The sequence below is a fragment of the Accipiter gentilis genome, chromosome 9, assembly GCF_929443795.1.
Source record: "Accipiter gentilis chromosome 9, bAccGen1.1, whole genome shotgun sequence".
NCBI lineage: Eukaryota > Metazoa > Chordata > Aves > Accipitriformes > Accipitridae > Astur > Astur gentilis.
The window spans coordinates 10,635,395-10,661,659 of record NC_064888.1 but is presented as its reverse complement, the minus strand read 5'-3'; the positions used below and the strand labels follow the sequence as shown (position 1 = coordinate 10,661,659).

At 40.2% G+C, this 26,265-nt stretch overlaps 1 long non-coding RNA gene across 18 annotated transcripts in view; it reads right to left on the bottom strand.

Moving 5' to 3' along the window:
- The window catches only part of LOC126042508 (uncharacterized), a 134,467-nt gene extending 109,093 nt beyond the window's left edge, over positions 1 to 25,374 (bottom strand). For 16 of the 18 annotated variants that reach the window (XR_007507193.1, XR_007507195.1, XR_007507180.1 and 13 more), the window contains exon 1: positions 25,238 to 25,374. This is a non-coding gene — a long non-coding RNA (uncharacterized LOC126042508). Of the gene's footprint in view, positions 1 to 20,167; positions 20,307 to 24,160; positions 24,371 to 25,237 lie in introns of those variants that run through there. The other 2 variants (XR_007507181.1, XR_007507184.1) reach the window with 2 other exon arrangements.
- Positions 25,375 to 26,265: the final 891 nt, after the last annotated feature.

Below are 26,265 nucleotides of genomic sequence, written 5' to 3'. Positions count from 1 at the left end.
GACAGTCTTAAAATATATACATGTATATATACATGCACATATGTAGACAGATATATATACACATAACTTTCCCTACAAATTTGCCATCATTTTATCCTTTGCCCACCATAGCTACTTTTACAGAAATTATCATCTAAATTTCTTTTTTAGAGATTGCATAGCGTAAAAATAAGAAAAAAAGGCCAAATTGAAAAGCAACATTTACTCTGTATGCATGAAACACCATAGTCCCTGGGGTACTTAGCATCTCTAACCCTTTGACTATCTCACAAAACTTCAAGGACACTACACAGGGTTGTAGGAGAATTTCAGAGAAGCTGAGAATTTCACAAAAGCTGAGAATCTCTGTCCTTAATCTACTTACAGAACTCAAGTAAAATACCATCACAAGGCCCCAAACCATACCCAAACACTGTGCAGCATACTCTAAACTCCTACTGAAATAACCCAACAACAGCCTTAGACACAGTTAACACAACCATTACCACTCTGCCAATTTGGTTAATGACACTCTCTCTATGCTGCTGCTTCTTTATATCTTTAGGTTATCAAGGCTACAACAACCATCAGCTAATCAATTCTTCAAAGCCTAATGACAGAAATTATTCAGATTCTCACACTGACAACTGTCAGTCCTAGACGGAATGAATCGGTAGCTTAATCCTCTACTTTGTCCTAGGGCTTTACAACATATATTACCCACAACACAGTGCTTGCAGTGGTGGTTCAGAATATTCAGGTCTCATGAGCATGTTTTAGTTGTTATGTTACTGCTGTATGACAGTAATTCTCAGGATATTAACTTTTCTGGAAATGGCAATGTTCAGCTGCACTGCTATAGTTGTCTTTCTCCCATCTAACATTAATGATGAGAAGAAAGAAAAAAAAAAAACGGGGGGGGGGGGGGGGGGGGGGGTGAATACCCACCAAGGTTTACAAGTGCTGCTTAAAGTAGCCTTTTGCCTTTGAGAAGAGCAACCACACCTTTAAGAGCACATACTGAAACTGAAAGTAACATTTCTCAGGATTTGCCTGGAGATTATTACTACTGTTTAAAATTCAAGTCAACTTTCAGAGTGCTAAGTATTAGATCTGACAGAAAAGGTGTAATGTTTTTGAAGCTTTTCTGTGCAAATTGAATTTTCCATGTAAAACCAAGACCTTTTGTAGAGTTTCATAAGTAGAGAAGCATATGCTTTCTAGAAGAGTTAATAAAAATAAGCAGTATTATTTAGAAACCAGGTTCAAGTATCTATACTCCTTACCACAGATTTTAGACCTTTTGGATTGCTTACTGTCCAGGTGAAAGCCCCGAGCACAGGAGTCCTCGTTGTTCTACCTGATCTTTTCTCCCCAACACAAGCACACACCTTCTCATAAACTACACCAAACACAAGGAATCCACTCAAAGGTCTCCAAAACCCAATGCATTCTTATGGAAGCTCTCCTAACCCACTCTAATCAGCATCATCTAAGATCTTGTCTGCTAGATAATCAACATTTTATTATTTACCATAACTACACACTATAAATGACCCAATAAAGGGAAAAGAATCCCCAACTGCAAATTACATTAAAACATAATAAAATCCCCTTTCAAAGTCATTATCTGAACCACTGATGCAGTCAAGTGCAAGATGCATCTGATCTGTAATAGAAATTTGTTTATCCAGCAGGATTTCAAGTCTTTAAGAAAACAGCATCAGCAGGAAGAGTCTCGCAATTTAAATCCCAATGCAGAAGAATCTCAGATCCCAAGTAAACATCTTGCCAACAATTAGTTAAATCCGAAGAGGCAGGATTACTGAATGCATCAGACTCTAACCATTTTTCTGCCTCTTAATAGCACAGAAGACTTTTCAAAGAGTTTCTTCATTGCACTAAATTCAATCAAGTAATGTAATAATTTAATTTTGACAAGCCCCATAAATGTAACCCTCATGAATGTATAGCTCCCATTCTCTCCTTTGCCATTCAAAGCAGTGCCAGATTTCACTGGAGAGCTTTATGAAACACTGAGATGCACAGAGGAAAATACAGAATCATCAAATTGTTTAGGTTGGAAAACACCTTTAAGATCATGGAGTCCAACCATCAACCTAGCACTGCCAAGTCCACCACTAAACCACGTCCCTAAACACCAGATCTACAGGTCTTTTAAATACCTCCAGGGATGGTGACTCAACCACTTCCCTGGGCAGCCCGTTCCAATGCCTGACAACCCTTTTGGTGCAGAAATTTTTCCTAATATCCAACCTAAACCTCCCCTGGCACAACTTGAGGCCATTTCCTCTCATCCTATCTGCAGCCACCTGACAGAAGAGACCAGCACCCACCTCACTACAACCCCCTTCAGGTAGTTGTAGAGAGCAATAAGGTCTCCCTTCAGCCTCCTCTTCTCAGGGCTAAACAGGCCCAGTTCCCTCAGCCGCTCCTCATCAGACTTGTGCTCCAGGCCCCTCACCAGCTTGGTTGCCCTTCTCTGGACACGCTCCAGCACCTCCATGTCTTTCCTGCAGTGAGGGGCCCAAAACTGAACACAGGACTCGAGGTGCGGCCTCACCAGTGCCCAGTACAGGGGGACGATCACCTCCCTGCTCCTGCTGGCCACGCTATTTCTGATGCAGGCCAGGATGCACACTGCTGGCTCATATTCAGCCGCTGTCAACTAATACCCCCAGATAAAAGGTAACTGCTTGTCAAAAGCAACTGCATTTCCTGTCTATTTTTTCCCCCTACTTATTAAGCTTATTGCTCTCATTTTATCAAAACAGAAATTCTGTCACTGCAAACATAGTCCTAAAGTCTACAGTTGCCAGACATGTAAATGTGTCTTTTCAATATATTAAACAACGTGTACACAATGCATTAAGAAAGTTCACCCAAGCCACCAGGCTTTATATTTCTTTACTCATTCTTTCTCTGTAAAAAAGGTGCTCCAGAAAATTGAAGTGTAAATAAGGATGTGCAACTACAAACACCAGTAGTGATTTACAATAAATAGCAAAAATAAGATGTTCTCTCCACATTTGAATCCAGCAGACTTAATCAGATAAGAAACAACCTGTTGTGTTCTTAACAGACCAGGTGCAATGACAGAGAGGTCTAATTACAGGGTCTTGCATCATAAACTGATATTAAAAAACCACCACAGAAAAGTACCTGGGTTTGGAGTTTGATTAAAATGTAATGGAAAGCGTCTTTTTAAATTCCTTTTATTTTTAAATTAGGATCCCATACTTCTGCACTAAAGATGGGTGAATTTTCCAGAAGTCTGTGTTACCTTTCAGATAATTGCTTATTTACCGGTACCAGAAGCATAGAAAATATTGCATACATCTCCATGAAACGAATCATGGAAGTTTCTCCATTTACTTCAGTTAACTTGGGCTTAAAACTTAAACAATGTTGGATACGTTTCTGTGTGGAGCACAGGATTCTCTGCCTGTCTTGAAGCCCTGAAGATGAGCATTTCAGCATCAGTTTTGCATGCTTTCCATTTCAGGACTGCTGAAGCAAGCTAATACACTCGGAAATTTTCAAAACCATTTTCAGCTTCAGATTGAAATACCTTAGTCTCATTTTTTTCAGCTAAAAAATAATAATTGAAAGGTGGCTCAGGGGAACAGAAATAGGAAATTACCTGTGAAACAAATTACAGAGGGGGCGATGTTAGCACAGTTACATGGAGGCCTGCGATTTGGCCAGGTTTCAGGCAAGGCCATAAATCAGGAATGTCTACACAGCACCTGCCGCTTATAACAGTCATCTCCAGCAGCATACGTGGTATCTCACTCTTCCAAGTTAAAACTTCACCCACACATTTTTCAAAGTGAGTAAAACCAAGTATTTTATTGACGTAATGCATGAGATAATGGTCTGCAAAATCAAATATGCTATTGAAAGATGACTATTATTGACGATCCCAGACACTAAACTAGACACTTTTCAGAGATGAATCTTGAAACTGCTCATCCCCTGCCCCTTTATTCTTTGAGTGCCCATTGATTGAGACTATGATGTGCATCCTCAAGCACAAAGGGTTAATTACTGTGTACCACTATTACTTAAAATAATTCCAGTAGAAAAGGCAGCTGTAATAGCCTATTGTGTACTTACTTTCAAGAAGACTGAGCACATTTTCTTTAGAAACCATAGCAATTCTAACATTCCTGGCAAACAAAGAAATAATTACCCTTGCAGTCATTGGAATCAACGATGTGCACACAATAAAAAAAAACAACTAGAAAGAAAAGTATCCATTTCAGCCTACTTAGACTGCAACAAATTCCCGAAACTTAAGGTATAGTCAACTTTAGCAACACAACTTGACAATCCTTTTTCTTGATCTCTCTATTTCTTTCATTTTATTCATTCTTTGGTAAAACATAGCTAAAATTTCTGTGAAGAAGCAAGGCCTTATAAGTGCATACAGGCATTTTAAAAGCTGACTCTCTGTATCTTTTATGAGTCAGAGACAGGTAAAGGAAAACACAAAAGGAAGTTAGAAAAACAGAGAAAATAGAGGGAAACTTAAAGCATGAAATCTTCTGAAAGACGCCTCTCCACAGCACTTTCTATAAAACTGTTCATTGGTGGGTAGCTTGGAAAGCATCCCTGCTTGTTCACAGAAACAAGAAACCTCCTTAAACATGGGATTATTTCTAAGGAAATTCACAAATCCCACTGAGCAATTCAGAGAAGACAGAGACAGGCTGTCCCTGCGGTAGGACAAATGTTTGCACAGTCTGGAAAGCAAAAGCAATAATAATAGTAATAAATAATAATAATTCCCAGGTTTTCTTGGTTTTACTCTCTTGCTCTGCAAACTTAGAAATGCTGGAGAAAACAAATGCTTAGCTCTTCATTAATTCATCTGCAGTGATTCCTCCAGCCAAATCACAAAATATAAACTGAGGAGATAGAGAATTTAGTTTTGTCCCATAGAAATGCCAACAGCACAGAGCTATGAGCTCAGCAGAGGGAACAGGATCAGATGGCAGTGAGGGTCAAATACGCTTCGCTCATATACGAGGCCAATGGTCAAGCAGACTGTTACCTCTGAAATCACTGGTCAATTCAAATTCAACACATACACAAGGGTTTTTTATCCAAAAGAGAAACGGGCTTGAAGAAGTGAACATCAGTAAGAATAGAAATTTCTTTCCTTGGGGGAAGCAATTGTGTGTAAATTATCTCCCTTGTACAATTAAACTTTTTTTTTTTTTCCTTAGCATGCTAATGTAAAAGGATGGACAACCTAACAAAATGGTTAGCAAAAGGAATGGGAAATAATACATCTTATTGTATTTCAGATTAGCTATGCTTTCACAAAAAGACTGCTCCAGCATGCTGAACAAAACACCATTCCCTTGTGGGTTAGATAGGAGAAATTACCTTTTCGGGTTTTAATTTTAAGCTTAAATTTATGAAACAGTAATCCATGCTCCATTAGAGATAGCATTTGCTAGTATAGCCAGCAAAGCAGGAATGTTTATGAGCTTTCAGAAGAGTATTTTTTAAAGGAGAAAAAATCACTGGAGTCAGCCTTTTCCATTGTTCACATAGTTCTCCATTTGGCAACACTCCAAAAAGGAACAGGCATAAGAAACTGTACAATCTGTTCTCCTTAAATCAGCCAGAGATTTTGCTTTTTTCTTATTCTTTCGTATATAGGGATTTTTTGCAAGGGGAAGGGACAAAGTAGAAGTCAGAGCACTTTGCTTCTTTTCCTTTTTTTTTTTTTTTTTTTTTTTTTAATATACATCCAGATATAACCATAGATCAGATCAAAGACCTACCACGTCCAGTAGCCCAACCCAGCCTGTCTGATAGCAGAGTTCGTCACAGGACAACTACATGGACAGGACAAATGTAGTGTTATTTCCAAAAAATATCCTTTCAGCAAATTGCAGTTCAGACACTTCTGGAACCAGCAGCATTGTCTTGATATTTATAAGTCCTCAGTGGATTTGTCGCATTGCTTTTTTGAACTCATGTAAAACTTCAGCATTCAGAACATTCTGCATGTTGTGTGATCAATTACTGCTTTTTAGCAGTGCTGAACTGACCACCTGCTGATTTCATTTGATATGCCTTAATTCTTGTACTGGAGGAGGAAAAAAATGAACAAACTGTTCCCTGTTTCTGCCTCTCCATTATATTCTCTCTCAGCCACCTCTTTTCTAACCTGAAGAATTTTTCTCTGTATCATTGATTGTGCAGAAGTTTCAGGACCTCCTTAACACCATCCTATGTATCTTTGCCAGTTATACCCAGAAACCTGTTTCAATGTTGAGGAGAAAGAACCAAAAGTAGGCACAGTATTCTGGATGGTTTTGATTTGCTCTATTTCTTTCATAATATACCTAGCACATTATTTGCTTTTTAGAATAGTACTGAGAATTGAGCTAATGTTTTTACCACACCATCCATCAGGATGCTAAAATCTGATTCCTAATTGGAAACAGACAGCTCAGAAGCCATCATTTTGTATGTACAGATAGGATTATTTTTTCTCTTACGTGCATCACTTTACATTTACCTACACAGAGTTTCATCTGCCATTTCTTTCACTCAGTGACTTCAACTCATAAGGTTTCTCTGCAATTCTTTGAAGCTGGCCTTTGTCATTAATATCTCGACATTCTTAGGACTGTCAATAAACTGTCACTTGTCTATTCACTCCATTTTCAAGATTGTTTTGACCATGATAATTTTCAAGGTTATATGTTGGTCAGCACTGACTGAAATACAAACTTCTCTCTAACGACACCAGTACTTTTCCACATTGAAAACTGATCATCCATTTCTACATTCTTTCCACTTTTTAACCAATTATTTATCCATGCAAGGACAAGGATATGCAACTTATGGCAACTCAACTTATGGCATCTTCATTCCCTGAAGCCCCTTTAATGAAGGTTAACTGTCAAGCACCTTCTCTATATTAAGGTAATCTGCATCATTGGAATTGCCCTTACCCACTTGCTTTTTGCCTACTCAAAAAAAAAATTGACAAATTTGTGAGTCATAACTCCCCATCACAAAAATTGTGCTAATTCTTCCTCCTTTTGAACCCATTTTTGCAGAGTGATATCCTTTAGTGCCTTGTCAGTGCTTGTCCTGGTCACAGGGTCAATGATCGATGTGCAATGATACAGGTTCAGTTTGCTCGTGAGACCTCAACTAAAGAGCCACAAAACCAGCAAAGAGAAAACACTTTAAGCAGTTAAAGGGAAAAAACCAAACAGCAATTACAGAATCCTCCAAATGAGATACAAGTAAGAAAAAAAAAAGGTAAATCAATAATGTTTTCTCTTTCTACTATAGCTTAAACCCAGCTCCACTTTTGTGTACTACACATTCATTAGTCACAAGTCTTTGATCTTAACTAATAGACAAAGGCAGAGAACAGCAGAGTATTTAAGGATCCAGTTGGCTTCCCTGTAGTAGTGGTGATGACATTTGTCCTTCTATTACCTTAGATACTAAGTCAACAATAATAGTACTTCCATATAATATCTCACCCAGATACACTGTATGCTATCAACAATCAGTATTTGCAAAATATCTGACAATGACCATCATGCTGGACAATTTCACAGGAACAAAAGGCTGGAGCAGTTCATTCTTCTGAGATTGATACTTTAATGAGCACAAAATAATATGTTTATCTGCAAATGCATGTTTCTCAAACACATCTAGAAATTATCTCTATATTTTTATGACATGATTAAGTAGCCTCAGTTTGCTAGTACTTGCTCACAAGTCTTTGATGAACAGCTGTTCAAAGAATGTTCAGAGAGGTTATTCTTCTCCTAACTAGTGTAGTGGCATAGAAGTAGAATTGCCTGAGTAGAAAATTTTATTTATTTTGCTATTAGATTTAAATTATTTAACTGGTTAAGGATGATGCACCTTATTATCTCCCCCCAGCAATACAAACCCAGTTAAAGATTACATAAATCTACATAAAAAGTAGACTATATCTACTTCAAGATGCAACAGAGAATGCACAGAACAGATTGTTTGTGTCTCCATTTAATTACTGCTTAGATTTTTACCTCAATACATAACACAAAATAATCAAGCCTGCATATCAAAGTTCAGAGAATTAGACAGTGCCAGACAAGGTATATGGTTTTTTGGTTTTTTTCCTGGGGTACAATAGCAGCCAGATAAGGAACTCTGAAAAATTGATTGTGCTTCTTTCTGCCAAATACCAGAGAGAACATTTGAAGTCCCAGTAAAGTTTTCCAATTTCCTTTAAATGTTCTCTCTCACTTTTTTCCCCCACTTCTGAATAATTCCTTCAATGTTTAAAATGCAACACTCATCTTTTTAATAGCACCAACTGAAAGATTCATATAAACTGTTGCAGAAGAGTCTTTGTAAAATAGATGCTGGGGAGCAAGTGAGTCACTGATAATGGTCTTATTTCAATGGCTTGGAGTTTAAGCTGAGATTTCAGCATACTTTACCAGGTTAGTCAAATCACCCCATCTTATAGTTTGGGTTGCTGGACTGATACAGCTGCAAGGCACTTATCTTCTCTGCATCAGGATAGGAATGGTAGCCTTTGGCAACAGCACAACACAGGCATTTGCTAAACTAACATATATCTGAGCTACAGTCATTAGTAAAAGTATGTCTCTAGCTTAGCTTAACTGGCTCTGGAAGTGAATTGAGATAAACTTTAATTAAAGTTCAGTTAATTATGCATGAGAGCCTCCACATAAGGATTAATGTGAAGTGACTATTCCACTCCAGAAGATCATTCAGATTATTCCCTTTTGCTTGTGTTGTCCCCACATGAAGAAGCCAATTATAGATCAATCGCCCTATCCCCCACTCAGCTGGACTTTTAAGAATAATTGGTTTAGAAACATAAATAATTCCATCAACTCCAATAACCCCACCTAAGTCCTTAAAGGTGTTCACCTCTAAATGAACTAAATTAGGCCTTACGCTTATTTTGCATACCTTTCTCCTCCCCTTGGCAACAGGAACTTCTACATTAGTATTCAGAGTAACTGTTTATTTAAGTGTTCCACTCCAGGAACACTATTCACATCTTATATTACTACCAGCATACTCAAAAACCTCTTTTAAGAGAAATGCTCTAGTCAAAATGGAAATTATGATTTCACGCAGAGATTACTAAGAGATTTCCTTTGGTCTGTGCTGTGAGGCAGTCTGATCAGACCATTGTGAGCTTCCCTTCCAGCCTCAAATCTCCAGGAAATCGCTGGAAAGCAGTTATTGTTTTAATCACAAATTTCAATTTAAATAACCAGCCAAACTTACGGCAGCTGCTGTCCAGTAAAGATACAGCCTTCCTTAAACTCTTCAATTAAAATCTCTTAGAATCCAGAAGAAGCAAGCATATGCATTTTGTGCAACATTAAATTAAAAGTACCAAGGTGTCTTCAGCTCCTTTTGTTTTTGCTTTTGCAAAGCTGGAGAGCACAGTTTGTCAAATATTCATACCTTTAAAATGTATCTACTCCATGAGGAGCATGAACCCAGAAAAAATTCTAAATGCTGAAGATCACTTTTTTAATGAAAGAGAGATCAATCTGACCAAACCCTGCTGGAAGACACTGTTTTTAACAGTCCTGTGGCACGTGGTAATACTCTAATGGAACTTCCAGTTGCCCATGCGTCCAATCAGCCTGACTTCCTAAGCTTTTAATCATCAGTCCCTCTGACTGGATTGGTGCTCATCCCACACTGTCAGCCCTCAGACTCCCCTGGAGCCTGAGTGTCTGAAGGCACAGGCTGAAGTTGCCGCTGTAACACTAGTATACTATGAAACCATCTGTGCAGTCTCACAGCAACTGTTCATCTAAATGTCTTCAAAATGCAACGCTGATGGGACTTTTCACTTCTGCTCAGTAGGTGATAAGAGAGCATTTTACCCCAAGCTGTGGCCCAGATGTATTGGACACTAAATACATTACTTTTATTTTGATTTCATTCTAGACTGAGAATAAAAACCACCCTCTGCAATGCATCAGCTCACTCATCTGTTAGCTGCCATGGCATTTGCTGTGTGGCTCCTTCCAGCTACTCCCTGACGCTAAGCTACTACAGGGTCATTCATAAACCTTCAAGGAATCTTCAGGCCACAGGTCACTTGCCTTATTTTAAGAGTGAATTTTCTTTCTGCACTGGAAAATGCCTGTACTGTTCCTGCTACCTCCTCTTCCCTCTTTCTCTCTGTCCCTCCCACCTTCCAAAGCCGACCTTTGTTAATGTGTTATCTAGAAAAAAGAAAGCTCTCACATGAAGTCACTGTTTCACTAACTGAAATCTCTGTTCTCTCCCGATATTGCCTGAACAATTTTATTCTCATGTACATACTTATCTTCCTATTGCATGTAATTGTATGCCTATCTAAGTGGTTAATGCAAGTGTAATGATGCCAATTTCCAGCCTGTCAAAGTTATTCCCGTGATACAGGTCAGTGGCTCTCCTATTCTTCCTCTTCACTGAGCTGATTGTTATAAATTCACCCTAGAGACTGTTAAGCTGGAGGACACCAAAGGTAAACCAGGCAGCAACTAAACCAGAACCTATGGAGAGCAAAAAGAGCTGGGAAAGCTGGCAAAGCAGTTCACATCATCACAAGCGGGTGATTGGTTGCACAGTGAGACTCTTTTATGAAATATTTTATTCATTCATTTTCACTCCACTCACTGTTCCTACTTACTCTAAACCTCAGAGTTTGCTCTGCTGCTTTGGTTTTCCTTTTAATTGTGGAGTAGAAGGTGAGAAAGCAGTACATTGTCTGTGCAACTAAAGATAAATGGGCTATCTACCTGAACACTAGAAATTTGCAGTTTAACCACCAGCAAAAGGATGCTATGTATAGTTTCAGGGTTACTTCTTTAGCTAGAAAGACAGTAGAGGCTCCAGAGGAGTGTTTTGTAGGAGTTGGGCTATAAAACCAAGAAAATTGGGCTACAGGGGCATGAGGAATAGCAAGTTTGTAGAGTTCAGTGGCATGTGAAAAGTCTCCAGGGAGCATTTACCTCATTTACATGATGTTTACCAACACCTCATGGAGCTTAGAAACAGCCAGTGTCATGGCTCCAACAACAGAGGTAATTTTCGGTGCAGAGAGGAACAGCCACATGCCAGTGCACAGACTGAAAGGTAGTGTCCTGGTTTTGTCTGGGATAGAGTTAATTTTCTTTCTAGTAGCTGGTATAGTGTTATGCTTTAGATTTATTATGAGAAGAATGTTGATAACACACTAATGTTTTCAGTTGTTGCTAAGTAGTATTTATACTAAATCAAGGATATTTTTTTTTTTTTCAACTTCTCATGCCCAGCCAGCAAGAAGGCTGGAGGGGCACAAGAAGTTGGGAGGGGACACAGCCAGGACAGCTGACCCAAACTGGCCAAAGGGGTCTTCCATACCATGTGACATTATGCCCAGTATATAAACTGGGGGGAGTTGACCTGGGGGAGGATTGCTGCTCAGGAACTAACTGGGCATCAGTCAGCAAGTGGTGAGCAGTTGCATTGTGCATCACTTGTTTTATATATTCCAATCCTTTTATTATTGTTGTTGTTGTTGTTGTCGTCATTTTATTATTGTTATTATTATCATTATTAGTTTCTTCCTTTCTGTTCTATTAAACTGGTCTTACCTCATCCCAAGAGTTTTACTTCCCCCCCCCGCCCTGATTTTCTCCCCCATCCCACTGGGTGGGGGGGAAGTGAGCGAGCGGCCGCGTGTTGCTTAGTTGCCGGCTGGGGTTAAACTGCAATGCTTAATGGCAACTACCTGTTGCAGATAAGAACAACCCATCCAGCTAGCTGAAGAAAGACCTCTTTTTGCAATCAACCTGCTTAGACAGGCCTTCCTGCACTCCCCCACCAGAGGTGGGTGAAGAGAGCAGAGGCAGAGCATTAGAGGCTTTTTTGTTTTGTTTTTTATTCTTGACCATCTCAGGAATCTTTCTTTCAAAGGATTCCAAGGAATTCCCTCTGTAGATGAAAGCCAGTGCTTTCTGACAAAAATCAAGGAATTCTTTGACTTTCACTGAAGTTAGACACAGGACTGTCCTACACTCAAAAACTTAAGAAAGAGGACCGGAGGTAAAATAGAACAGCATTAAAAAGACAAATTTGTAATGAAAATCTCCAAACATTAGTCTTAAATCTCTCTGCTATCCTGTGGATACAAGAAGTCACACCATGAGGAGAAATAAACAGCATTCTTTCTCAGCAACGCAGGTTCCAAACACTTTCCCAGACCCTTATTATTAACTTTTCCATCTGGAGAGTAATAACCTGTAGCAGTGAAAGGCTAAAAATCCATACATGGATCCATTTCTGGTAACCACATCATCAGAGTTGCAAAAGGAGCCCTGGAACTTACCGTATGCTCCACTGATCCTCACTTTCTGTTCAGATGACCTGTTTAATTAATACTCAGAACTTGTTTCTTATCAGGTCTAAAAGTCCCAGCTACTGTGATCAGTAACGTGAAAATACCTAGAAAGATGTGCCAGTAAAGCATGATACCCCTCAGCAGCAATGGTTCACCCAATCAGAGAGGTTAAGGTATGCCAGCTACTCAAGCCAGGTGGTATGCAAGGGAGCAAAGTGGCTGTCATTCATATCTGGTCACCTTTAACTGTTCTGGCCACATAGAATCACAGAATAGTTTGGGTTGGCAGGGACCTCCAAAGATCATCTAGTACAACCCCCCTGCAATGAGCAGAGACAACTTCAACTAGATCAGGTTGCTCAGAGCCCCGTCCAAACTGACCTGGAAAGTCTCCAGGGATGGGGCACCTACCACCTCTCTGGGCAACCTGTTCCAGTGTTTCACCACCCTCATCATAAAAAATTTCTTCCTTATATCTAGTCTGAACATACACTCTTTTAGTTTAAAACCATTACCCCTTGTCCTATCGCAACCGGCCTTACTAAAAAGTCTGTCCCCATCATTTTTATAAGCCCCCTTTAGGTACTGGAAGGCTGCAATAAGGTCTCCCTGGAGCCTTCTCTTCTCCAGGCTGAAGAACCTCAACTCTCTCAGCCTGTCTTCATAGGAGAGGTGTTCCAGCCCTCTGATCATCTTTGTGGCCCTCCTCTGGACCTGATCCAATAGGTCCCTGTCTTTCCTGTACTGAGGACTCCAGAGCTGGATGTAGTTCAAGGTGGGGTCTCAGTGGAGCAGGGTAGAGGAACAGAATCCCCTCCCTCAACCTGCAAGCCACACTTCTTTTGATGCAGCCCAGGATACGGTTAGCTTTCTGGGCTGCGAGCACACGCTGTCACTCTAGATAACTAGTAGCCATTCACAGGCATGAAATTACTTAATATTGGGGTAACTTACTCCAATACTTCTTTCATGCTCCAAACTTTTTGATAAATTAAGTAGTCAAGACAAAAAAAGAAAAGTTATCCTCACTATAGGAATGAGGGCCAGGCAAAGTGATGTAATGTATCACCATCACATCACACAGAGTCCACCAGAGATGTGGAAACTCATTCCAGATTTCTGGGGGCCCCAATTCAGTGCCCCACGGCACGGGACCCCTTTTCCCTCACAACAAGCTCTGGCCTGTGAATTACAGCAAGTCACTGCAATTCCACACAGGGGGCAGAGCATGTGTAAATGATGTATTGGGAAGAGTCATTAGGTTTTTGGAAGTCACTTGGAACTGAACTCAGGACTACATAAACAATGCAGACTCAGGTAACTTCCCTTAACCTAATAAATCTTTTCCATAAGAGAGAGCACAAATGTGTACAGTGAATCATAATGTGCCAAGTAAATTGCATTTGTTTTCCTCAGACTAAGATAGCAGAGGAATATTTAGCACTGATTGTAGACTCTGGGTTAATCCAATGCCTGGGTACAGGTTTATTGGCCAAGCCACTTTGGTTCTCCTGGATACTGGAAGACCCTTGAGCCTACTCCCTTTCCAGTCAAGAATATCTAGAAAGGCATCTTGACGTCATTTCACAATTCATGGAAAGAAATGTATTTTCCTCCTCTTGTACGGTCCAAATAACCAACTATACCTGATGTCAGAATTTAACTACAGGTGTGACAAAACCAGCTAGTCTCAAAGGCAAGAAAACCTTAAATCTGTTTCCAATTCCTGTTCAGATTTAACACACACATTTTTCATTTTCCTATGTGGAGTAAGATGCCACAGGAAAAATAAGTGTCTCTCACACCCTATTTGAATTTAGGAATTGGAAGCTTGCCACATTTTCATTTGCACTAAGAGAAGTAACAGCGAGATAACATCTAGCATGTTTGAGCAATTTTGGGAGATGCAGTAGGTAAGGAGATCTTCGGACTTTGGTCAGACATGAGAGTCTGGGACCACACAATCATGTTTTGAAGCTGAAGGTTTTGACTTTCGTTCCCCACTGGTGGTAAGATACTGCTTTATGACAGACAATGTGTTAGAAAAGGCAACGCTTAGATACCTGTAGGGACTACAGGGACACAGAGAGTAGCATATCAGGTCAAGTGACAAGTTCTCTCCCTTTCTGGAGCAATGAATGAGACCGCAGCCCTTGTTTTGGGATAGGCTCAAGGCTCTAAAGTCCATGTCCCAAAAGTTACCACAATACAGCCTGAGAAAAGCTCAGAGACATCACTCAGGTGCTCCTACCCTGGCCCAAAACACAAAGCAGACTAATGCAATTCCTTTGTGTGCTGCTACAGTTTCTGGCACTGTACAAGAAAAGAACATACCCCATTTCTGTTCACTTACAGATACAACAGAAATCACTACAAATGACAATGACAAGATGCCCCAAACTACCAAGGAACATAGATACATAGATAAGTAAAACCTAATGCCCTCTACCTAACACCCACCTTTTGTCAAAACACACATTGACATATTTTTTCTGAGCTTGCAGCCTCATCCAAGACACTGGCTGGGAGAATATAGAAAAACGCCTAAAATAATAGTTTCCTTCAAAACCAAAAATCCTATTAACACTCATGAAAAATAGCCAATAGACAACCAAAATCAGAGCACAGTAACTATAACATGTGCTTTCTTGGATAAGCCCATAAGAATGAGGGCAACATTACATATATTATTAAAAGCAGAGTGCTAGGCGCTCTGGCCCCTGGCCAACAGCACAACTAAGTGACAGGCTACATCTACTGCAAAACAATTAAGTTAAGTTTTATGGAGGACTGCCCCAGAGCAACGCCTTTCCCACCCCAAGAAGACACAGAGAATATACAACAGCTACACTAACTCTGGGGAAAGTGACACTGTGCTAATGGGTTTTGCTGAATTCAAATGAAATGGCAGGATAAATCTGCTGAAAGAAAACTTATTCTACTCCACGCTGATAAGGGCTTAGTGATTTAAATGCTCAACGGAAGGACAACCACTGAGGTCTTGAATTGCTTGTTTGAAAATAAGCTGAGGAAGCTGTGATTTACAGAGATCCCAAAACTTGCCTGTTTAGGGTTTGATTTTTTGTTTTGGCGGTTTGCTATTTTGGGTTGGATTTTTTTTCTTTGGGGTTTTGGGGTGGTTTTTTGGTTGTTGTTTTTTCGGTTTTTTTTTATTTTGTTAAAGCTAGTAGGAAATTAGTTTTGTTAGTTATGATAAAATAATGTTTCGGGCTTTTATTTTAATCTGATACTACGTGACTGGGTTTTTTTGTTTGCTTCTTTGATTGTGTGTATCTCTTGCCTCCAGAACAATCACAGCCATACCTTATACTTTACACAGCCTTGTCTTGCAACCTAACATTTACAGCATTTATATCCTAACCTTTTATACCAGCAACTGTTGAGCTATCTTTTCACCCTTTACTTGACTGTATTACAAGCAGTGAGAATGGGGTGGATCCCAGAAGTATTATAGGCTCAGTAAAAAAAAAAAAAAAAAAAAAAAATCACAGCCTTTTATTTGTCATAGGTCTCATTTCACATCTCATGTCATGTGCAATGATTTGTGTATTTCTTATTTTTTGATTCAAAACTGCCTAAAGTCAATCCACTGATGTTCCTCCTCACCACCAGATAATTACAGTCTAATGGGTCTGAGACACAGAGCATATCTGCTAAGCACATTGATGTTCTTCACAGGGAGAAATGGTTTCTATGAGGTTAGTGCTCCTGGAACCGAGCACCACTGCACATGTAGGACAGGATATCACCTGGGGGAAGGCGGAAAGAAGCAGGTAAGCTATTTATTAGACAAGGTATGTCATCAATCAGTATCTCTCACAACAGCTCTACTAGAGACACAAGGTTTCAGGAAGACTCCACTGCACCACTGTTGCAACCCAGAATGCCACCTTCCTTCTGTTTGATGTGTCACAGTCATCACATGGAAGACAGCAAAGTGGCCAAAGAGACGCTTTGAAAAGTATGAATACTTTGGTAGAATGACCTTGCTTATCAATAGAATTTAATAGACAGACTGTAACTGCCTGATTCCAAATGCCACTTGTACTAGCAGTAATGGGAAATAAATGGGCTTGGCATGAGAGATAACTCAGTGGGGTTTTCTTTCTAAACTACATATGAACTCTGATTAAGCAAATGAAAATCTTAAATCTAAGCTTCTCTAAGAGCAAACTGAGAAATGGTTGACATGAGGACCCACCAATAGAGTCATTGTTGCTAAGGCATTAGCAGACAAAGCCCAGGTGACCGAGGGTGTCATCATAAAACATTTCTTAAAGCCATTTGCACAATGAAAGCACTAGATAGTGTTTTATAGAGTTTGCTTTTCTCCCTGCTCTTATGAATCACTGAATGGTTGCCACTTCAGGAAACCATTCCAAAATAGTTTACTCTTCCGAGTAAAGTCAGGCTACCACCAGGACAATTTTCTTCTTTCTGTATTGCTCTTTTTTCTCTTCTTCCTTTTCACTCATTGCTTTACCTCTTGTTATATGAAAATCACATTTTATGTTTTATTATTATAGACATTACCTTGGAAAACTGCTAGATGGTGCTAGAATATATACATACATAACACTATGCTAATACAGTGGTTTAGGCTACAATCCTTGTCCCTAGATTTAGTCTTCTGATGCAATCTCCGTGTGACTGCTTGTTGAATATAAGCCAGAAAGCTGTGTCCAGGACAGCTGAGACTTATTTCCTCATACTCGGGCAGGGGGGGAAGTGCACACAAAGACTCAGCTGTAATCGTATCAGGGCCCAAGTCAAGGAGATGAGCTGGCCTGCATGCTACCCAGTGAGAGTGTGCAGGTCACAATTCTACACACACATAAAGCAAGCATGCAAATGTATGAATTCTATATTCCTAAGTGCAACCCATCCTGCATAAAAAGAACATCTTCCAGACACCGTTGTGTTCTTTCTCAATGCAAATATTCTTGGAAGGAAAAAAAAAAAAATAATAAAAAAGGAGTAAGCAGAAGAAGGGGAAAACCCCAAACAAACAACAAAACAGAAAAAAATCTGCTCCAAAGCAGGTCTACAGCAAAAGACAATTTTGTCAACAGATGCCCAACTTGTCTGCAACTCATGTTACCACTTTAACTGATGTTAGTGACTCTGGAGTGGTTTGTGTGGGGAAGTTTAAACATGACATATCACAAATATATATGATTATAAATGAGAGATGCAGTTAAAAAGAGCTACCATAACATACAGAGGAACACACAGGGTCACTCTGGAGCAATTGGGATTACACAGTACAGACTTTGTCCATGATCTACTAGAGCTTTTATATTTTAAAAAAAAATTAAAATAGACATTTAAAAATGGTATTATTATAATTGATTCTTAACACTAATGGGTAAGCATGTGGACACTGAGGGAAAAAGAAAGCCTCAAGCAGACTAAGCCTAGCTTTAATTACTGTTAATCTGCAGAGACATTCACATCAGAAATATCACTCTGGCATTTTCCTGTTTACCAGCTGCAAATCAAGCTCTGTAACATTTTGTCTTTGTAAGTACTTGCCCTTTGAAAACCTTGATTTCCCTCACCTTTCTCTCAACAAATCACCTCTTCTGCTCATACTGCACAGCAGTTTCTGCCAGCCTTTCCCTGACTAGTCCCCCACAAAGAGACCTGGGGAGCTCTCCTTCCTAACACCTCTCCCTGCCTTGTAACTTTTCCTTCCAGGGGTCCCACACCAGTGTTGGGGATATCAGCTTTACCCTGACAAACTAGAACCCTGGGAGGCTAGGGCAGTCACGGACACACTCCTAGTGGTGGGCACTGTGTCTGGAAAAACAACAAGAATTTGCCCAACGGAATTGTATAACTGTCATTAAAGACTTTGCAGTGCCCCAAGAGCTGTTGAGATGAAAACAACACATGGACCAGCCTAGAAGGACAAAAGCCACTCCAGGAGATCTAAAGCTACCTTGTTCCTAGATAAAGGCAAAGTTAGCACCACCTTGTTTTAATAGACCTACACTTTATCAGATGGCAAGCACCAATGACCACACTGGAACAATGTCTGTCCTTTAGGCTAGCAACATCTGAGAAGGCTAATACCTCTTCGCATTCAATTTTGCCAAGCTACTGTAGCCAGTAAGTTTTAGGATAAATTGATTTTTTTTCAGCTTCTTATGTATGGGAGAATCACACAAGTATAAGAGAGTTGTTCAACAGAAAATTTCAGAGCATCAGGTGCCCCTGATTTGTTTCAGAATAAAAAGTAAAATAAGAACAGAAATGATAAGCTAATTCACCTCTTAGAAATAACAGCCTTGTTTAGTTGTGCAAGATTAATCCCTTTTCTCCAGGAAAGTAAGCCTGTCATCACATACATCCTATCTCTTATGCTCTTTCAGACCCATAGGTAACTGGACCTACCTCCGGAAGAGTGCTAGAAGTTTCAGTTATGATTTACGCTTTCCAAGACCAAAATTACACAGAACCATTTTCCCTTGATGTCTCCTTTTCCAACACGCTATTTCTACATTTTTTAAGAAACCATGTGTAATCATGGTAAAAACATCTATTAATACCTACTTCTATAGGTATTTCAACTTGAGATTTTTAGTAAGGTCGTGTGACATTTCCAAGGAAAAAAATCACTGGCACTGGATTTATCAACTTCTTTTTGTACTTTCAACATGAAGCATAACAGAAGATTTTAATTTCCTTGGGAAAAGAAATAAAAATTACTGTTGCCCTGTTGCTACTCAAGACTGAGGTGAGCATTTGTTCTTTGCACTAAACAACAACAACAAAAAAACCTGAATGGGGAGAAAAAGCCCATAAGATTAGCACATTTTATCAAAAAAAACCACAATTGCCAACAGAACTTCTGATCAAAAAAAGTATCTGGGGAGTATAATACCCTTATTAGCTTTATTGACACTGTGACATTATTATTATCTGCAAAAACACCAATTAAGAAAGATTTTAACTATTTTTCCCTCTGTAAAAAAAAACCAAACCCAAATCCATTTGTTCAAACAAGTCAAATTGAGGATTCGGGTCTTTCTTTAGCAAAGCATTCAAGCACGTTTCCAGCTATTGCTCTTTACCTATAATTGTTTTTGTATCAGCCCATACCAGGCAATGTCTATTTCCCATAGCTACTTTTTAGATATATGGCTGTACCTTGAGAAAGAAGCTCCTTTTAAATACAGCAGAGACCACTTAAGTACCAATAAAACGTCCAACTTCTGAGAACTGCAGCCTTGGGATGGTCAACAGAACTTTCCAAACACTATGAATCCCCAGGCCACACAGCTAATGAAATCAGCATTTCATTATCTGTTTTTCGAAATTAACAACCAAATCACAGCAGAGGAAGTTCAGGTGGCAGCTTGTAGAAGAAAATCAAGCTCATCTGGCACTCATCAGATGAAGACTCCATTATTCCCAAAACAGTCTTCATATAAGTTTAATTCAGCATTAATGTCAACATATTCATATTTCACTCATTTTGGTCAATTCTGCCTGATATATATCACTACCTCAACATCAGCTAAGCACAGCTTCTCTTGCTCCCACACATCTGCATGCCTTGCGGCTATGCTTTTTTCCAGGTGATTAAAAATAAAGTAAAAAATTAATTTTGCCACAGCTGAGTCTGTCTGTTCTGCTCCAGTCTATTCCTCCTTGTAGTTTCTCTTAGTAAAAGTGTAACATGGATTAAACAGCAGTACTAGGCTGTAAACATGCTCTGCTAGGCCCTACCTTTAGGCTCAGGCTCCGCTGGCTCAGAAGCTGACAGGCTTAGAGAAGACAGGGTATTTGCTTCGTTGCACAAAGCAGCTCTCTCCACAAAGCTCTCGAGAACCCCATCGTGAGCTGGGAGATGCTGACTTGCAGGGAGCAGAGAACCGGCTATATCATGTGGCACCAGGAGTCAGTGCTTAAATGGAGCTGCCCTAGCAAGAATGCTTCTCTCTGGAGCTCATCAGAGGCTGGCATGGCCCAGTGCAAAGCAGTAGTTTCCTTGCCTGAACATCAGGAGTGTTGCTGAGTTTGGAACTCTTTCCCCATCCCATTTTTAACACTAACTTCCCACTCTCTTTTCCAGACCATGCAAAGCAACTTGTTTTCTCAGGTCACCACCCTCTAAATCCTACCACTTCACCCCCTTGGCAGACCTACTGGTAAGAATTACTTACCACTGGGCAATATGTAACCGTGGGTCTTTCAAGCTTCTGACAAAAGCTGAAATACCCAAGCATGAATTTTGGCTCTCTTTTGTTTTCCTGAGTGGAAACAGCATGTGTTTTTTCCCCACTGACACTGACCGTAGTAAAAAGACTAGGCAAGAAAAAATGTCATGTATTTTGACTAAAACTGTCTTACTCCAGTGCTCTTAGCCACAAATGTGCTTACTGCCTTATGGCTAAACCTTACCCTGCTGACAAAAGTTTCCATAACAGCCATAGGATACACAACGGCAAGTATACGGTCTGAATGGTAACAGGGTTACTGAAAGGCCAAATCATCTCTTTCAAGTACGAACTTGGAAACGAAAGCCTGAACTGCGGGAGGAATGCTGAAAAGGTGGAGAAGCTGTGGGAGTAAGTACCCAAGGCTCGGAGGACATGCGGAGAGTTAACGGGGGTATAGCTACTGAGAGGAAGGGAAGGCTGAAAGCCACTCACAGTGACAAGGAATAATCTCCCTTGCACAGGAGAGAGATCCCACAGGGGCTACGAGAGGACAGGCCTGAATTACTCCAGGTGTCCTTACCCCGGAAAGGAGGAAAAATGCCTGGAGGGACACAGGCAGTAACCAGGATAGCTATAGACTGGAGAGAAGCCCCAATCCAGACACGTGCAGTCCTCTGGGCCTGTGCAGTTTGAGCCTTTTAGTTCTCTGGCAGGGAGGTATCACACGGTACTGGCATTGGCTTAATTCAGATGTGTCACATCAGGGTTAACAAAGAAAAGCACTAACTTACCATAATGACCCCCTGCCAATACACACACACCTATTCCCTTTCACTTGGGAAAGGTAAGAGAACTCATCAATACAGAAATTAATTTGACAGTAACCTTGAGAGAGTTAGGGAAATTCTTTTGCTTGCCTAATGACTACAGAGGGACTTTTTGCACTGGGATTTCACATCATCTAACTGTTTGCTATTTAAACAAAAAATAATCTTATAGAGCCTGAGACTACCTCAGACTGAGTCCCCTTGCAATTACAAAAATGATTGTGTTTGAATAGCTGGCTTTCTCCTTCACTGCTCTGCTTCGCTCCACTCCAGTGACTTCTACAGGGAAATCATCTTTTGGACATCATGGTTAGCTGCTCCAGGAGTTATTGGATTGTCAAAAACTCAGTATCTTAGCCTTACTGCTAGTACTAGTAAGGGCAGTAGAGAAACGGACTATTGCAAAGAAGGGCAACTGTTTAGATACCTTTGAGAGCCCTTATGCACGCCAGAAAAGTCTCCTTCTATCAGCACTCATAACTAGGAGTCACTTCACCTTTGACTGTTTCACACAATCGAATTCTGTGATTTATTGGGTTGCCACTGTAGAAAATAAGGCAGATAGTGTAGGAAATACTAATTTACACTGGCACGTCTGCAATCCCAAGTTCTCAACGTGTTCTACAACTGTTAATGAAAAATATGCAAAAGACAATGGGTTATGTGTTTAAATATGATTAATGTTACAGTCCTTCCCAGTACAAAAATGTCATGGAAGGAGGATGACACCATCAAAACTGAACAGAGAACAGAGAATGCCTGGAGTAACAGAATGCACTTCTCTTGTTTTACAGATGTTACTTGCTTAGTTTCACTTTAAACAGGAGCAAAAGGTATGCGGCTGTTATAATTTCATGCAAGCTTGCAAAGTTGAGTGTCCTTATAAAAAGAGCAATTATACACACAGTTTAAGCATGAAGCAGCACAATAATTAAATGAGTAATTACCTTCCCACTTTTAAGCTGTCATGCAATTAAACTTAATTAAACATTCTCTATACTTCACTAATCTTACACAAACAGAAGGAGAGAAGAAGGGTGTGGTAAAGAAAGGGCATTTGGCAGAAGGTTGAGCCTATTATTCTGCCTACTATAAAATATAACACTATACAGTGAGCACCAGATTCTCATGTAATTGCCTTGGTCCTAGTCAGAATATAACCTGGCCTGAGCTGCAAGACAAACAATAGTCTGAGACAATACAATACCATTTAATTTTATGTAGCATTCTTATACGTAACATTGCAAAATGCTCTTCAGAAGAGACAATTTCAAGGAAAGGAAAATGCTGGCATTTTAGAGCAGAAAGAGTAGAGAATTCCATACAGAAAGGCCAGTGCAAATGTAAAACAAAACCTTTAACATAAACACAAGTCCAAGGTTTCTCTTTTCCCCAGCAGAGGAACATTTGCAGAGCTACAACAAAGGAAGGGCCAAAATAAGACACAGGAATTTTGTTGACAGGGAGATAAGACAGTTATGGTGCAAAAACAATTGTGAACTTCCTCCTGTCCCATTAAGTGATAAAATGAAGACAAAAATAAATCCTCTCAAGTAACAAGAATTCTGTCTTCCAACACTCCTTAAGGCAAAGGTCAAAAAATGTACATCTAGAAGCAAAGCCTGCAGATATAATGTTTGTTAACTCCAGGTGTCCTCAGATTCTGGCCCACTCTCATACCTACATGTGTGCACACCTCCTTTTCCTTTTTGTCTTCTACTGAGTCCTGGTTCCGAGTGCTACAGAAGCAATTTGAGCACATCTCAGCAAAACGTAGCTGGGAACATCAGTTTTGCCATTTTCCACCCGTATTTCTTCCAGCATCCAGAGCAGTTCCACAGAAATGAAATCTGTCATTAATATTAGCAGAGGGGACTTAAACATGGGTTGAACCTATCAGCACAATGATGGGACAAAAGCAGGATGCTTGAAGATAAATGCTGTTGTCAAACAATGTTAGATGTTGTTATGAAAATGATGGGGGGGGGAGGGGGGCCCAAAACCCAATACTGAGCAGCATTCCAAAACACTGAGTGTGACTGAGTGCTGAGAAGCCTGAAAAACAGATGAAAAATACTGATCTACACACCCATCCCTGCTGCCCCATACAAAGATAACTTTTTATTTATTTGCCATTGCCTGATGATAAACTGCAAGCGTGGTTAAAAAGTATCAAGTAAAGTTTAAAATTATGTGTGGTTCTCATTCCACTTCCCACAGCAAATAAAAAATTATCGTTTGATAAGTCTAAAATACAAACTGTCATTCACATATTTGCACAAGAAGAGCCTAGGGAGAACATGAAGCAAATGCTATTACAGTGTGTACCCCCACCATGAAAATCTAAATAAATATGCAGAAGTGAAAGACTTTCATCTGTTCCTCTTAGTATCAACTTTAGTTCAAATCACAGGTAAGGGTATTTTCAGGATATCTAACAGCCAGAGTTTTTTGCAACATCCCAACACAACACCAATACCACTAGTATTGACAATGCATTTCAAAGATAAGTCACATGGAAAAAGAGCACTACTAAACAAGGAAGGTTACATTAGAGCAGCAGAGCACAGAAAGTCTTTTAAAACAACTCCTAAATACGCAGGACTTCTCATCCTACTTTCAAAGGACCAAATTATTTCCAAATAACACTTTCTCACACTGCCAGTAAAAAAAAAAAAAAAAAAAAAAAAGACAAATCTAAAGCAACTGGTAGAGAAAAGTTTCTGATTTACCAATGAATAGAGCCTTCTGTGATGCATTTCTCTCTGGAAGACAGTACTGTTTCTTAGGCACTGTAGGCCAAAATAAGTAAATAAACATCTTGAAAAACATTGGGAGGGCAGCATTTAGAAAAAGACTGTTATGGCTAGTCTGTGTTTGCTTGCAAACAAGAATGACAGCCCAGGGAACAGCGCTTTTGGCTCATTTGACCCTGCTGTCAGTCCTCTGTGCAATCAGAGGTAAGCAGTGCCATGCAGTCCCTGCCAGTCATACAGCTGACAGGGCCATTCCTCCAGCTCCCTTGCTGCACGGCTAATTTAGAAGCTGAGGACAACTGGGTCCAGTCCCAGCTGCTGCACAACTGCAAGGAGCCTTCAGGTGCCTGAAACAGTCTCCCTGCTACATTAACACATAGAAAAACAGAGTAATAAAGACCCTTTCTGGCTTCACTCTGATGGAGTGACATCTATAAGTTGTTCTCACAATCTTTGTTATTGCAATAATAAATACGAACCTGAAAATGAGAAAAGAAAAAAATCCACTCAGCTCAGAGACTACTTCTTGCCAATCAATACACACTGAATGACCTACAAAACTGTGGTATGTAAGATGTAGTCAGTCAAGTCCCACTGTGCCCACTGTCCACCTTCCTTTAAACACTGATTTTCATAACTGCTCTTCATTTAGAAGTGTTCACTTCCACCACTGCTGCTGCTCAGCTCTATTCTCTTTCCCCAGAAGGGAAGGAGGAGTGAACAGACTAAGGCATGCTTTGACTACACACTTACATTTACAAGGCAGTTCTTAACATTGCCTCTCTGAAGTCTCCTCTAAGCTGATTTCAGAAGATCCGGGGGCACAGAAGATGAGGCCAAAACTGCAGAATTACTCAGATAATTGCTAATACAGCTCAGTAAGGACAGCAAAAGCTTCACAGTTCTACGTTTTTAAAACCTGGTAAATTGGTCTTTCTTTGCAAGTCAGTGGGACTGGATCATGCACATTCATTCTTCAAGCCCAGCCCAGGTTGTTAGGACAGAAAAGCACACGAACAGAAATCTCTCAAAATAAAACCCAGAGAGATTTACCTTTTCTCAACAGGCACCCAGAAGTCTAAAGCGTTTTTTAGTGTTGTTGGAAAAAGTGTTGTTTCTGCAGAGGGAAATGACCTCTTACTCCAGGAAGTGGTTACTGCTAAAACAAGGAGAGGCAAGTATTTAAAACACTGTTGTCACTGTTAGTCCTAGCACCACAGACTGAGACGTGTACTAAACCTTCATGCAAAGCATGAGACAAAGATTGTGAATGGTGTTTCATACTAATGAAGAACTAGAGTGCTGTCATGGTTTAACCCCAGCCGGCAACTAAGCATCACCAGCCACTCACTCGCTCCCCCCCCTGCAGTGGGATGGAGGAGAGAATTGGAAAAGTAAAAAAGAGGAAAATTTTGTGCGTTGAGATAAAGACAGTTCAACAGGTTGGCAATTGCATAGGCAATTTTTGAGGGCCTCCTTGGAGGCTGCATACATAAAGCAAAAGCCGCACAAACAAGCAAAGCAAAAAAAAGTCATTCAGGACTTCCCATCGGCAGGCAGGTGTTCAGCCATCTCCAGGAAAGCAGGGCTCCATCACATGTAACCGTTAACTCAGGAAGACAAAATGCCATCACTCCAAACATCCACCCCTCCCTTCCTCCTTTCCCCCCCGGTTTTACATGCTGAGCATGATGTCTTATGGTCTGGAACATCCATTTGGTCAGTCAGGGTCAGCTGCCCCGGCTGTGTCCCGTCCCAACTCCTTGTGCCCCCCACAGCCTACTCACTGGTGGGGAGGGGTAAGAAGCAGAAAAGGCCTGGGCTCTGTGCAAGCACTGCTCAGTGAGAACTAAAACATCCCTGTGTTATCAATACTGTTTTCAGCACAAATCCAAAACATAGCCCCACACTAGCTACTATGAAGAAAATTAACTCTATCCCAGCCAAAACCAGCACAAGTGCTCTCTGTTTTTATATATTGTGCTTTTAATTTCTCCCAAGTGCCTTCCTATATCATCTGTTAGGCTGTAAAAGGTTGTTTCGAACATGCTGAGGATCTCTCCTTGCCACACTGTCTCATA